At 37.4% G+C, this 11047-nt stretch overlaps 1 long non-coding RNA gene across 1 annotated transcript; it reads left to right on the top strand.

Moving 5' to 3' along the window:
- The first annotated feature begins 7415 nt into the window (after positions 1-7415).
- On the top strand, positions 7416-9173 carry LOC141381207 (uncharacterized). Its single transcript, XR_012401005.1, has 3 exons — positions 7416-7566; positions 7768-7807; positions 7940-9173. It is a non-coding gene; the product is annotated as an uncharacterized lncRNA (long non-coding RNA).
- Positions 9174-11047: the final 1874 nt, after the last annotated feature.

Genomic DNA, 11047 nt, shown 5'->3' with positions numbered 1-11047 from the left:
CAGCCTATATACATTGTTTACAACCAAACACTCAATAAATCTTTTTCTTTCAGTGTATACAGATTCTCACTGTCTACCTACTGACCCCCGAATCTGTGCAATGCACACAAAAGTCTCTAGACCATTTTTGCCATTTTGAACAGGCCAATATCTCCTTATAAATTATATTTAGAACTGCTGAAAAATTTATACCCCGAGTCATTGAAGGAGCTATGAATCATCTATTTAAATATCTCACAGAGAACAACGATGAAATATGGTCAAACTGAAGCTCCCACTGAAATGTCTGGCCTCCACATTCAGTATTAAATGGCTCCTGTCGTGACTGCAGATTAAAAGCAGCGGAGGATGTTTTAATGCAAAATAACATGATTCACTTTCAGCTAAAAGCTGTATTTCATCAATTATTTGTTTCAGCTTTAATTGGTATTTTGGCAGGCAAAAAATAAGCAACACTTGCGGAGAAGTAAGGAGTTATCACTTTGATTCATGTGCTTTCATTGAAAGAGACGAGTACAGCCCACAATCCTCATCAAACTTACATGAGACACAGTCAAGCTTCTGGTATATTTAGATATTAGTTTTACTTTTTAGATATGTTAACTTGGACCATGCGAGTTCTGATTTAACCCTGTAACATATCCTGACTAAACCAGCAGTTTTTCAGTCTGTGATTTTCATATATATATATATATATATATATATATATATATATATATATATATATATATATATATATATACATACATACACACACACACACACACAAACAAACAAAATGGACACATTTTTCTGTTTATATGCAAAATCAAAATACTTGACATTCTAATATCCAAACTTGTATATATTGTTAGGATACGTGGGATGTTAAAACACACTGATATTCCTAGAACACAAAATATGTTTCAAGAGTTCACACTTAGATAATGCTTGACTCTAATAGCAGGTTTGGCATACTCTCACTCCCGGGAGAGACCGAAGATAGATGAACCCAAGGTTGCCACCTGGTCAATGAGCATTAGGAGGGATACGAGCTCAGGGATTTTTCGAGAACCCCATGGATAATTTTTTACCTATGCTTTGTTTAATAAGGTGGTTCCACAAGAATCAATTCAGTATGTATGCGTTAAGTGCATGTGAATATTATTATAATGCTCTTATGTCACATGTTTTTAGACTGTGGGTGGAAACCGGTATACACCGGGAAAGCCCACGTGAACACAAAAGAACAGTGAGAATGGGAGAAGAGTGCCTGGCTCAATTAGGACTTGAACCATTGGTCATCCTGCTGTAGTCGTTTACATCACATGCTCCACTTGAAATTAGTTTGTGAAACTTCACTTTGTTTACCACCACCCTTACACAAATAAAAGCAGTAAACTGAAATAAAACTTGTATTATGTATTGCAGCATTGTAGATGTATTTCTGTTGTTATTTATACTTCTGAAAATTGTAATACAATATATTGTGGTAGTATTTCGGCAATACAGCTGAAGTACTGAAAACTTTTTTGGAAACCATTGTTCACAGAGCAGGAAAAGTAGTATTTGTATTGCCATTGTATTGTAGAAAGTATTTCTGTTTTGCAGTAGCAGTGCAGCATTATAGTTGTAGTACTTCAGTACCTTTGTAGCAATTATACTCCATCATAGTAGGAGTATCATTTCAATACTACTGCAGTAGTTGTACTGCAGTTGTACTGTAGTAGTACTTCAGTTGTATAATTAAATAATGCATTTTGTATATGTCCAAAAAAAAAACAAAGAAAAAAAAAACTGCAATTTCCAGAAGTTAACAAACATGCAGTATTCTTAAAAAAATGCTCAATTTTTGTAAGGGCAATCAAAATGTTTAAATATCATTTTCCAAAAATTTACCATTATTGAAATGCTGAATAAATAAGCTTTACGTCAATGTATGGTTTGTTAGGAAAGGACAACAGCAGTTAAACTTTTTGCAACAATACAACTATTTGTAATTGCACTGTAAAAAAATCTGTAAATGTAGCAGTTTTCCACATTTTTTTGATTCATGTTTTTTTTTTTATCTTCCCCCACTTATGTATGCTTTTAAATTGCATTATGGGACCTTTATTTTAGCTTTTAACCTTAAAATTGTAGAAATAAAACAAAAAAAGTTTCTTTTATTAACATTTTTAATAGTTTAAAGTGATATTTTGTCTGGGTTGGTGCTATACAGGGGCAGACTGGCCATCTGGCAATTCTGGCAAATGCCAGAAGGGCCGGACCTTTTATTTTAAAATGTGGGCCGGTGTGCTATTTAAATTTTTTTTTTATGTATTGTTTTTACATGCAGGCAGCTTTTATCTCTTGCAAGAAGTGAATATGATGATGATAATAGTAATGATAATAATAAATGTTAAGCATTGGCCCAATCGGCAATGGCCGGCTGGTTTCGAGAGGGGCCGACCCAATCAGAGGTTACGTGGACGTAATCAAAATCTGGCAAGAATGTCAAACAAACAGTAAGTGCAGCACAAGCTAATTGTCAGAGATGGACTGTAAAAAAGGAAAGATGTTGCCAAAAAGCTCAGAGAAAGCAAAAGATTGCTCTAAAATCAGACGCTGCCAAATGCATAAAATTAACTGAAATAGTCTCGAAAGGGGGCAGCGCAGTGGGTTGCACTGTTGCCTCACAGCAAGAAGGTCAATGGTTCGAGCCTTGGCTGAGTCAGTTGGTGTTTTTGAGTGGAGTTTGCACATGTTCATGCAGGTTTCCCTCACAAGTTCAAACACGAGGTGAATTGGGTTACACATATGGGTAACACATATGCTGAAAAAGTTAGTGGTTCATTCTGCTGTCAGATTAATAAAGGGACTAAGTTGATAAGAAAATAAATGAATGAAATGATTGATGTATAAATTTGTTATAAATGGGTTGTTTTTGTTCCAGTCACATACATTAAAAGTTTAAATATATATTACATAAGGTACTGCTTATATTATTTCACCATCTGTGCACCAATAAAAGTAGGGCTGTGTCGGTGTGGTAATATGGGCTGGTGTGGCTACAGTGCCAGGGCTGATTTTAAGTCCAAGTCCGCCCCTGGTGCTATAAATGATGGTACAAAACCTTATAATAAACTGGCAGTAAACATTATTTTAGACCCATTTCTTGATATATTATTTCTTATACATTAACACATTTTTAATGAGACTATGCAATATACATAGATAACCAAAAAAGTCTTTAATATTGTACAAATTTTGATCTCAGCAATGCATATTACCAATAATAAAAATAAGGTTAGATATATCAACTGATCTACTACTTTCTGGGAAGTAAAATCCACAAGTATCACGAATGAACAAGAGAACTCACTTGACAGCAACATAGCCTGAACACCCGCCGGACACCCACTCAGGCTTGCAGCTTCTCTTACGATGGATGTCCATCGTTATCAAGCCTCCGGCACCAAGACTGCAGCTCTACACAAGACGTTTGGCCAGAGGAGAACTGGACGTGCCCAGCTGAGCAGGTGTAAACAAGTGTACTCAGCTGAACCTGGTTTTTCTCATGTTTTTTTCTCTCACTTTTATTAATTTCTAAAGTTTGTTCCTCGCCATTGACTTGCTTGGTTTAACTTGTTTTTCATTGTTTGGGGTTTCCTAAGTGACATCTAAATTGCACTCAACTGCAATTGAGTTGCAATTGAACAGTTAAAGCTTTAACTGTGAAAATTGGACTGAAGCACTTTCAAATTACTAAAACATCCATGTTATGCTGCTTTGACACAATTTACATTGTAAAAGCACTAAAGATTAACTGAACTGACCATAGACAAACAGTATTTCAAATAGTAACCATCAGCTAACTGAAACAAAAGGGGATCTTTAAATCCACATAGATGATGACTAAACGAATTGGAAACAGGTGATGCTGATGAAGACTAATGATGGTGGGAAAACTCAACAAAGGAAAACTAGGTCAGGCTAAATCTTTAGGGCCTGTTTACACCTAGGCACATCTTTTGTTTGGTTTTCTGATTGAAGAGCTGTCTCATTTCAGAAACCAGCTCCATTTGCACTTGACCACACAAATGCATCTCCAGTAATGATTCTGGTATGATTTTGGTCTTCAGATCCTGTACTACATGCAAATTTAACTAGTTCACAATGACTAAATCGTCAGATACTCCAAAATGTATATATATATAAATTTATATTATTTGGCATATAAATTATATGTAGGCTGCAAAACAATCACAAGCACACAAGGCAAGCTCTGGAATTATTCTCATTCAGGCTGAATGAAACATCATTTTGTTGCACAGATATGTTCATGACATCATTAAAAATTGTTAAGAGTTTACATCAAATTGTGTATAACTCACTCTCCCAAAAATAAACACTATATTTTTCTATTCTTCTTCTTCTCTTTCACAGAGATAGGCTACACATGTGTGCTGCATCTCTACTGTTAACGCTGCCATCAGATATTAACTTAACTATTTAATTTAATCATTTCACACTTAAAAATAAAATCAAATGAAAATATAACATAAATCAAAAATTGATGGTCACATAGTCCACAACATGTGGCTCTAATGTTTATTTTTGTTTTAATTTTGGGAAGAGTATCAATTTCAAATGTGGTTTCAGAAAATTGTGACACTGTATATTGATGGTTGTGTAAAACTGATCCTACTAGAAGTACATCCTCCTCATTTTGAGATGTCACTGTATCACTTTCCTTTTTTGACTTTAGCTGCTCACACTTTGAGGTGTTTTTGACAACAGGTGTTTCCCCAGATGTTATTTAGTTGGGTTGACAAACTTGTTTTTTTTTTATTTTTTTTTTGTAATACTCCATTTTAGCCATACAAATAAGAGTAAAACATCTTCTAAAACCATAACTGGGGGGTAAACACATTCTTCTGTCTGAAGCTGCGATCACATTGGGCTTTTGCTCCCATAGACTTCCATTCATATGCACGCGAATGCATCAGACCGAAAATGCAGGGTCAGCATCAAGTTTCGCAGGTTGCAAGTTGCTGCGGTGCAAAGTTCAAGCTTGGTGAACTCTGATCTGCGAAATCTCATCACTTGACTGCATGCTTCCAATCGAAGATCAAAACATGACTTTTTCTGAACAGAAATTTTACATGGAACAGTGAACATGAAGCAAAAGCTCGCTTTTTAACATTTTTAATCATCTTGTTTTATCCCGCCCCTTTTTGCTGCACCGCACGACAGAATATCGCATGCTCAAACTGTAATGTGACCGCAACTTTACTCTATGTCATAGGTCTCAAACTCTATTCCTGGAGGGCCGCAGCTCTGCACAGGTTTGCTCGACCTTAATTAACCACACCTGATCCAACTAATCAAGGTGTTCGAGACTACTAGAGACTCTAAAGCAGGTGTGAGTTGGAGGGGGTTGAAACTTAACTCTGCAGAGCTTTGGCCCTTCAGGAACTGAGTTTGAGGCCATTGCTATATGTGAAAGAATTGTGGAGTGTGAATCAAATATCAGCATAAACTTGGCCTGCAGAAATAACACGACTTACAAACACGTGACCCCGCTCTGTTAAGGCTGATTTATATTCTGCGCCGGACGTATACTTCCATTAAAATTATTATTTACATAAAATACTTGTTTACAGAAGATGCAAGAAATGCACTGTTTAAAATATTGTTTAAAGTATATACAAAAGTTATTTTATTTAGCAGAGATACTGCTTATTTTCTACTTTTAATATTTCACTGTTTTATGAGAAAAGTTGGTTTCAGGCAATGTGTGTTTTAATTTCAATTGTTCAACGTCGACTATCAATAAATAGTCATAGATAGTAGATAGTGTGTTGTTTCCTTCAGTTATTTTAAAATCAAGTAATGCATATTTACTGTACAAAACTTGTCCATGAATTATGAGGGCAATTTTTAAAAAATAAATAAATAAAAGAATCAAGCTAAAATGGTCAATTAATCAGGATTTTGATTTTAGGCCAAATCGCCCAGCGCTAGTACTTTTCAATTATTATTTTTTTAAATAAATCTTTATAAAATTCACTGATTACTGCAATCCACCTCAAACTGATGAAAGATATCAACTCATTTTCAGCACATTCCAAATAAAGTAATCAGGTCCTATTTCCATTCATGGACTGATGATTGATAATAATGCATGTTTGGCATACTGTCCTGGAAGAAAGCTGTAAGCTAAGAAGATCTTCGAGCCAGGGGCTCCCTCCTATTTCAAAAGGAGAGAGGGGAGTTGCTAAGGTAGGTTTCAAGAGCTCCCCGAATTTGTTCGTTCTGCCTAATCTTTGATTATTAGGGGTTGCCACAGCAAAATGAACCACCAGCTATATAGCATATGCATATGCGGTGAATGCCAAGTACTAGAAAACACTCATATACCAATTTGCCAATTTGGTTTATTCAGTTTACTCAAACCACATGTCTTTGGACTGTTGGAGTAAACCAGAGTACCTGGGGAAAACCAACGCAAGCACAGAAACGCTAACTGGACAAGACGGGACTAAAACCAGCGACCTCCTAGAGGTGGAGGGAGGATTCTTCAAGACGAAAATGACTAAGGTAAGGAAATCTGGTTGTTTATGTACGTTTGGATTAGTCTGATAGGTAAATCATATGATAGCTGATGCAGGACTGGTCGTAGTCCATCATCAGCACTTAATCCTTCACAAAATTAGTTTATAAATAAACTTCACTTAAGGTGACGTAATGGTGCAGTGGGTAGTCTCAGCTGGGTCCGTTTGCATTTCTTTGTGGAGTTTGCATGTTCTCTCCCTGTTCGCGTAAGTTTCCTCCGGTGCTCCGGTTTCCCCCAAGTTCAAAAGACATGGCTATAGGTGATTTGCTAAAAAGCTAAATTGTCTGTAGTGTATGTGTGTGGAAGAATGAGAATGTATGAGTGTTTCCCAGGGATGAGTTGCAGCTAGAAGGGTATCCGCTATGTAAAACATGTGCTGGATAAGTTGGTGGTTCATTCACCTGTGGCGACCCCTGGTTACTAAAGGGACTAAGCCGAAAGGAAAATAAATGAATGAATGACTTCACTTAGTTAACAGTCATTAATGTTACAAATGCTACAATTTATTTTGCCTGAATGCTTTTAAAATCTTAATAAAGTCACAGGTCTTGAAAACAGATGGAAATGATCAATTAAAATCCAGACTCAACATTGCATATGTTGTGATGTGACTATTGCAAATGATTACAATGCAATATCGATGCTAAATTGATTTATAATGCAGCCCTAGCTTATAATCATGTTAACTGCAGAGCCTGTTTGTTGAAATGTTTTCACAAATCAGATTAGGTCACATGAAGTGACCAGGTGAAAACAGGTCTTTAAAACCCTGATTAGCTTTATCAGGTGTAATCAATTAGGGCTGGAGCAAAACTGTGTAGAACTGTGGCCCTGCAGGAATCTACTTTGAGACCAACTCTGCACACTCCTTGCAACGTTTCCCCAGAACCAATCTTTGTGAACCTGTGCATTTTTTGCAGAACAACAAATTTCATTTCACCTTTGGGAGCAAAATGTTTCTTCCTGAGGATTTATATGCCTATATGGTAATATGAGTGCCTAATATAAGCCAGTTTGTCAGACAAATTTAATCTGTCTCAACTGCTTTCCCCATCATTGTATTCATTAAAAGATAATATATTAAACAACCACCTTAAAATGGCTTAGCGCTTCCTTTTTATCTTGTTAAGCTGCCCTTGAATTTTCAGCAACTTTGCTCAAACTTGCTTTTTTTGGGTCATTTGCAGTTCTGTGAAGCGCCTGCACGGAGATAAGGCGGATGTGAAGGTTTGAAGCAATGCGCTAGTCGCCGGCATTAGCATTCACAACACCAGACTTCATGTCTTAGAGTGAAACTCCAGAGGAGCGGCTGAATTGATCCGCGCTGTGACTTTCTCTGTTTCTTTCTTGACTTTACAGCAAAGGTAGCAGTTTTTGCTACTAATTAAACTTACAGTGCAGAGAGCAGCTCAAAAGTTAGCCGAGCCGAGAGAAGACGAGGACGGTGAGGGATGGTCAACGCCAACACTTAATTTCATGCATCGCGGCTCCCTTCAATAACGGAGCAGGCCGTATGGATTAGCGCCATCCACTTCTGTCAAAATTTACCTTGAAGGGACCCGCCAGCGAATCCTGATAACCAAACTTGATAATCCACACAAAGCCTTCGACTCGCAGTATTCATGTTAATGAACTATCATTGTCTGCTCTGTGTGATGGATTTAATTACCTCCAGATGACCTAATGTTGGAAATATGATAGTGCTCATTATCTAAATATAAAGATGGAGAAAATAGCTCCGCCATGAAAGCATCTCTCTGACTAATTGGAGATTTTCCCCCAAATGGAGCCTCACCGCTGAGACACTGTCCATATGTTCGGATACGGAGTGGAATTCTCCGGAGAGAGTCTCGCTGCTAACTAAATTAGCCTGAAATTCAAATCACTGCCTGTTGAGTTGTGAAGGACAGTCAAAGCTCGACTACATGAAGTCAGCACATGCAGATAATGCAAGATTGTCTTTGCCCTCGCTGAAACGAGAGTGTTAGATCAAGATTTCAAACTAAAGTTAGTCCACATGAGTCATCCTTCTGCTTATTAAAAGAGATTTTTTTAACAGTTTTGTTACACACTGCAATGAGTCACTGCTTGTGTTGCATTTTGTCCTTAAACCAGCCTCTGGGGCAGCGCATGGATGGCTAACTTTGGGCCCGTGGCTGATTTACTCGCATATCGCTGTCCACAGTGTGGATTATATGATTTAAAGGTGGTGAAATATAATTGGGGAAAAATAATTAGAGCTGCTTTAGAAACTGTCAATGCAGGCAATCTGAATGCTAATATCTCAAATGTGAAATTGTCAGAAACTCCCCAGGGCCGATAACTGCATGAGTGCATCGAAGATTTAACGTCACAACAAACAACCGCCAGCCTGAAAAAGCAACTGGGGCTCATCCACAATGATCAAATGTGTTCATTCTGCATGGATTAGCCTCTCAGCTATAGACATGTGTCAGGATGACCACAATTGTGCTTGACATGCTGCTTTCTGGTGTTTTTTTTTTTTTTTTTTTTTGGAAGGACTGCTAGGCAAATAGGATGTTTATTGGTACAGTATGTAGTGGTGTAAATAAATGAATTCCAAATGTTCAAATTATTGTAAAGGAGTAGTTTTTTCTTCTCAGTAATTGTACTTTATTAGGTAGCTTAAAATGTTAGGTTCTACTTGAGTGCAGTTTTACTATTGAAGTCACTAAATTTGTTTAGTTTTTCTTGTTTACTGTGATTGGTCAAATAGAATAATCATTCCTGTCCAATCAAATCATGCATATAAAAATGGTATCAGATAGACCAAGCTCAGGACACTTTGTACAGTAAATGCAGCAAACGTATACAGTGTGAAAGCATTAAACGTGTCCAAGAAGAAGATGCAAAATCAATTAAGAGACTTTTTAACTAAATGCACTACAGAATATTACGTTTTTAATTGCATTCATAAATTGCATGGTATCTATGTTTTGCACAAGCTTGGTTTATAGTGTCAAATGCTAGACGTATAAGGAGGGCATAAGCTTAGCTAAGTGTTAAGGTATTGATGTGTAATCACATCTAGATTTTAGATTTGATTTACATTTCTGATATGATGATACTAACTAACTTTATCATCTAAATAAACATAAACAAAAAACATTGATCACACACTTACTAAATCTTTACAGGCAGGCAGTGCTTAATTTATGAATTGCGAGGTCCCGGAACAGATCAAAGTAACAGATCTGGCATGTTACTTGAGGATAGAGAGGTGTCGCGCACAAAAGTGGAGAGCGAGGGGGGTTGGCTGGATGGCAGAGGGGTGTCGCGGACAAAGAACAAAGTGAAGTGCGGGCGAGCTGTCACGGAAGAAAGTGAAGAGGGTTGGGGAGTCGCGGAAGAAAGTGAAAATGAACAGCGGACAGGGGAGAAAGGCAACTGAGGAGGGGGATCGGTAAAATCAGGTGCCAGATCAGACTTCAGAGGTGCTGGATCCGAATCTGACGTGTTTCGGCACAAATTAAGCCCTGCAGACAGGACAATCAACACAAACTGGAACCGCGCCTTTTTTAAAAAGAAGACAAGAGGCAAATCTGGATTTCACCATTTCCAGATTCGAAAAACTCCTTGCAAACATTTTTTTGTCATGTATTAGTACACTCGTTCCCAATAGAGCACGCTGATTGGTTGGAACCAAGTCTTTCTCATGAATTAATGAACAGATGTGCTGAAAACTCAATGACGTCTCTTTGTATCGGGCAGTACAGACTGACAATCTCCACGCTGGAATTTACACAGTGATCTCATGGCTGAGACGTAGCTTTAACATTTCTTTTTAAACTAGAAGAATAAATTTGCTCTAAACAACGCAAAAACAGGGCAACACAGTGGCGCAGTGGATAGCTGGGGCAGTTTCTCAGTTTCTTTCAGAAGTTTGCATGTTCTCCCCGTGTCTGTGTGGGTTTCCTCTGGGTGCTCCAGTTTACCTCACAAGTTCAAAAGCATGTGGTACAGGTGAATTGGTTAGGCTAAATTGTCTGTTGTGTATGTGTGTGAATATGGGTGTATGAATGTTTCCCAGTGATGGGTTGCAGCTGGAAGGGCATCCACTGCGTAAAACATATGCTGGATAAGTTGGCGGTTCATTTCGCTGTCGCGACCCCAGATTAATAAAGGAACTAAGCAGAAAAGAAAATAAATGAATGAACGCAAAAACAACACTTTCACTTTTTAGTGAAATAAATTTGTCCTAGTATTTTTAGCAACATTGGACATATATATAACTGTCAACATCACAAAAAAAAAAAGAGTTTTGGTGTTTCATAACCCTTTAAGTACTTTTAGAAGGGAAACTCTTTACTCAAACTTTGAGTAGAATTTAGAATAGATGTTTGTACTCCATGTGCATTACATTTTTTTGGCAAGTAATGGTACTGCTACTTGAGTATGATTTGTTAGTGCTTTTTCCACCGCTTTTGATACTGCATGACCATTATC

This window comes from Danio rerio, chromosome 3 (assembly GCF_049306965.1).
Source record: "Danio rerio strain Tuebingen ecotype United States chromosome 3, GRCz12tu, whole genome shotgun sequence".
NCBI lineage: Eukaryota > Metazoa > Chordata > Actinopteri > Cypriniformes > Danionidae > Danio > Danio rerio.
Note: the sequence above shows the minus strand (reverse complement) of the source record. Positions and strands in the feature narration are given on the sequence as shown.